Genomic DNA, 4630 nt, shown 5'->3' on the forward strand with positions numbered 1-4630 from the left:
TTTCTAGAAATAGGGTGATAAATAAAGTATCTCTGCTATTAGCCATGTCTGTCATAATGCAGGACCATATTAGCAGTTGGGTAATAGATGTTGGACTTTGCTCTGGAGCTGTGTTCCTCTAGTGTTGAATTCAAATCCATGCTTTCATTTCCAGCTGTGGATGTGGTGAGAGCATCACTCCATTGTGAGCAAAATTCCTCTCAGAAATGCTTTCTGCCTATTGTTGTTGTGTTTCGGTTTGGTTTTTTATTTAATCATCTCAAGATTGTCACCTGTGTGCCACAACCAGTACAATACCCACCCTTTCCAGCCATTTCAGCACTGTCTGTAATATTCAGCAATGTGCCTTAGATTCATGTGGGTCCATATTTGTAAGTCAACATGGTAATGTAGTTGGGGTGGAGGAGGAAGCATCTGAACCAAGAACATTAGATAGTGGTATTAATTTATTTGCAGGTTGTCTGTTGAGCCTGATAGCACAGGATGTTTAGGCTGGGTCTTTTCCATGCTCTGCAGTGGTACAGGCTCTGCAGCATGTGCTTTATTAGACTCACACCTGGGAGAGCAGCTGAGATAGTTGTTTATGAACCTCAGCTTTCCTGTTCTGTCCTTCAGATGCAACCCATTAATGTGTGATGGGAGCCTCACTTGGATTGTGTGCTGGAAAGGGGCTTGTATGCTGCTAAACTAGTCCTTTAACAGAAGCTCCCTGGTTTATACTAGGGTTTTCTGCTCCACATATAAATCCATGGGGAGACAAAGGCAGTGTTTCAGAGCAGGCATTGCTCCATGTCATCATGACCCTGAATGAAACCTCAAATTCACCTCATCGGTGAAGGTGGTTTCTGTTTGCTGTCAGCTAACCACTGTTGAACAGCTGTCAGAAGTGGTGCAGAGAGGAGTTGAAAATTAGGCTTCCAAGAATAACCACACTGGTCTTAGTACAATGTTTCTTGTATCTGCATGGTCCACTCTCATGACTAATCACTTGTACTGTGCTCAAGGTTTGGAAAAACAATTTTTTTCCCAGCATGGCAAACATTTGCCTTAAAGTTCATTCACTGGGGAATATGTATTACTGCAGAAATGCTAATGATGATGCTGTTTGCTATGTAAATACAATACTTGATATGGAATTTTAAAGATTTTTTGGGTGACTTATTTTAGGCGTATCTATTCAGGTAAATTTTAAAAATATCCTTGAGCAGCATTGAAGACTAAAATAGAAAACGCTCTATTTCTGAGTGTTCCTTGTTCTATGCTCTTTCATATTTTGAAGGTCTGGAGACAAGCTAATCTCTATTTCAGTAATGGAACTGTTGGGTTTTTTTGTTGTTGTGTAGTCTGTGTCTTCCTCCACAGGGTATACAAATCTCTGTTTTGTTTTCAGATAATCCAGTTTGAGCTTCTTTTCCTTCTTCTTTTTTCTTTTCCTTGCACATGCTATAGCATCTTCCCAAAAGGAAACTCAAACTTAGTTCACCCTTGGGAAATTCGCCTTAATCATGGAACAACAAATCCTTGTTGCTAGTTTTTCTAAGGAAATACAATTTGTGCAATTGATCTGCCTCAGTCTGTACTCTCCTCTTGTGGCTTTTGATTCTCTCAGTCAGTGATGACTTCACTTGGCTGGTGCTCCTTTCCTGTAGCTTTGTGAGAAGTAGCAGATGGGTAGAGAAGGCATGACTTGGTCGTCTCCTTTTGGGAAAGGCAGAAAGAACAGAACTGCTCAGCCCCCAAGTGACCAGTCAGGATCTGTCAGCCTGCCAGCCATGTGACTGAGGATAAGCAAAGCAATGCTTTTAACCATCTGACAAGCTCCAAAAAGGAAGGTGTGGGTTGAGGGAAGGAGCAAACGAAAGTGCAGAAAGGTACCATTTTAAGGCGATGTAGGGGGTAAAAATCATCTTCCTCTCCCGCTGTATTGTGATTCTTGGCTCTGTAGACTGCTAATAAATAGCAGTATTGGCTTTCTGATGCTTGCTGATGAAGTTGCACCTGTCTGGAAAAACAGTTTCCTGCCAGAAGTTAAAATGAAGGGATCTGTCATAGACCTTCAGTGTAACTAAGAACTGCAAACTGATTAAAGTGATTGTCTGCCATAGTGATAAAATTCATAGTATGTAATAAATTGTTGCTGAAATGGAAAATGCCTTAAAATGTGAAATGCTTGTCTGGAAGTTGCAGTAACTAGGACTATTAGCCTGCATACAGGCTTTTGGGAAAGAAATTGCAACTAATGTTTTATTGCTGTCAAGAACTTGAAGTGCACTGGTCAGATTTAAAGATGGAGGTGTCTTAGTTTCTTCTGTAACTTCTTCCGAAGTGATTTTTTCCAATCTACATGAAATTTTAATTAAAAATGCAAGTTTAGGAGAAAACTTGTTTCACTGTTAGTTATGCTGACAGCATAGACCTTCTCCTGATGCCTGTTAGTTCACTTGGCTTTTCTACTGAAGTTCTGTGCCCCCTGAGTCAATCCCGTGTTGATCATCAGCTCAGGCAAGGCCGGTTACTCAGGTACTCTCAGCAGTTTCTCAGTAGTTCAGGTGCATCAGTTCAAAGAGCAAGGCTTAGTTTGCTGTAGCACAATCCTTCCAAGGCCAGTTTACACCTGAGAGATGCCATCTGTGGAAGTGTTTGACTTCCACCTTCTGAATTTTGAATTCATCACTCTAATTAATGTGCTTTAAGTTTGCTTACTGATTACATGTTGGCCTGGCCAGAGGAGTCATTGGCATCCTAATGACTTACGGGTGAAGAAGCGAGCTATGAAGACCAGACCCAGTAATTTTTGTTGGATATGTGATGATGATGTGTTGGCCAATGTGGGTGTGTCCATATCACCCTCCCAAGACTAGGAATGTGCTGTATGGCCAGTAAGGAGGCAAGGAAGCAGAAGTAGTGCTTCCAGCTGGTGGGAGATGGTGGCATCAGTCAGAGGATGAGCTTAAGTATGAGGACAGAAGCGTAGCTGTGTAGCTACAGCTGTGTAGCTGTGTAGCTGTAGATACAGTGAAGCTATAAACAGGTGATGTGGCATGTACTGCTAAAAATAACTGATATTTAAATAAATGCAGGTGTTCTGATTTACTTTTAAGTATAACTTTGTTTTTTTTTAATTAAAGTTGGCAGCAGGAATGCTCATGGATGGTTGCTGCAGACTGGGTGGCTTACAGCCATCTGCCTGTGTGAGTTATCTGATGTGAGGCCCGGACAAACTTCCGGAGAGTAAATACCTGTAACATGGATTGCCCAGTATGTGGGTTGCAATGGTATGGTAAACTGGAGGTGTCACGCTTCATAATTGCAAAAATACACCCACACCCACTTGTTGATGCCAAATAATTCTAATGATGAGCGTGGAAGGGCAAAATAGTTGTTTAACTGGAAGAATGTGGATAGTCTGTTTGAGGGCTGCTGTGAAGGTAGAGTATGATGGGAAAGGGAAGTAAAGCTGGTACTTGATAAAACTAATGAGAGGAAAAGGCATGGCCTACATTGGCAATTAAATATAAAGGGTTGCATTTTCTTCTGTTGACAGCTCTGAATCTGAGCTCTGTTCTTGTCTTCTGACACCTCTGCAGTCTCCTGATGAAATATGCATTTGTGAGTTACACAACTATATGTTTACTTGCAAAGGAAGGTAATATTAGTACTGAGCAATAAATATGTCACTGTCTCTACTAAAAATATTTTTAAAAGTGGGTAGACTTTTGAATACAGAGTTTCTTTTCTGTTAATCTTTTCCCAGCCAGCCTAAACATGTCTGATGTCTACCTGTTGGCTGCTGCAATCCCTTTGAAGCAGAGTTTGGAGCTCATATCACAATGCTGCAGCATTTTGGAATGGCAAGCCAGTGTAAACACAACACCTCTCACCTCCCAAGCTCCCATACCTCCCCCCTTTTCTTTGGGGAACAGGGAGGGGAAAAGAGAATAGATCTTAAACCTTTGCTGGCTGCTGTGCTCATAGTATTCCAAGTGGGACAGTCTCCAGCATGGATGATCTCCAGATGGGATTCTGCCTTCTGGTTCTCACTGCAGAGGGCCTTCAGCTGATTATCTGGGTTTCAGCAGCACTGTTTCTGTGTAAAGCAGTTTGTGGTCTATTCTGTAGTATGCCTTTCATTCTGTAGCTTTCATCCTTTAAGCTTTTTGGTTGGAACTTCATGAGGCCAAAGAATACTAACAAGGGTAAATTATTCAAAGTTTCCAAGAGAAGAGAGAGCATTGGTTTTTGTTAAACCTCCTTTGCTTTCTCACTTGCCTACAGGAATTGCCGTATGTACGTAGAAGGCTTTGGATCTGCCTTTCAGTTCTTGATTGACGTTTCCTGCTTGGTAGGAGCAGTGTTATGCTTTTACATCAGCTGCAAATGGTTATGAGTTATTAACTGACTATGAGACTTCAAGCCAAGCATCTTGTGTTCCCTTTGCAGAAACTGAGTGGAGCTAAAGGGCCACAGATGAAAGAACATGAACATTTCTGAAGGTGTGAGATGTGTCTGACAGTGACCTCCTAACCTTGGTAATAAAGAAGAGTTTTTCTACAGAAGCTTAGGATATCTTGACTCCAACTTCTTAATATACTAACTGGAATGGTGTTCTGACAACAATTTTCTGTAGTGA

General features: G+C 41.4%; 1 protein-coding gene across 1 annotated transcript in view; it reads left to right on the forward strand.

The window, feature by feature from the left end:
• The window catches only part of STXBP3 (syntaxin binding protein 3), a 43157-nt gene extending 38638 nt beyond the window's left edge, over positions 1–4519 (forward strand). The window contains exon 19 of the mRNA XM_051805332.1: positions 4441–4519. The gene's annotated coding sequence lies outside the window, so the exon portion shown is untranslated. The remainder of the gene's footprint in view (positions 1–4440) is intronic.
• Positions 4520–4630: the final 111 nt, after the last annotated feature.

Source organism: Manacus candei, unplaced genomic scaffold (assembly GCF_025592945.1).
Source record: "Manacus candei isolate 608988 ecotype Guabito, Panama unplaced genomic scaffold, ASM2559294v1 h1tg000005l, whole genome shotgun sequence".
In the NCBI taxonomy this organism is placed as follows: domain Eukaryota; kingdom Metazoa; phylum Chordata; class Aves; order Passeriformes; family Pipridae; genus Manacus; species Manacus candei.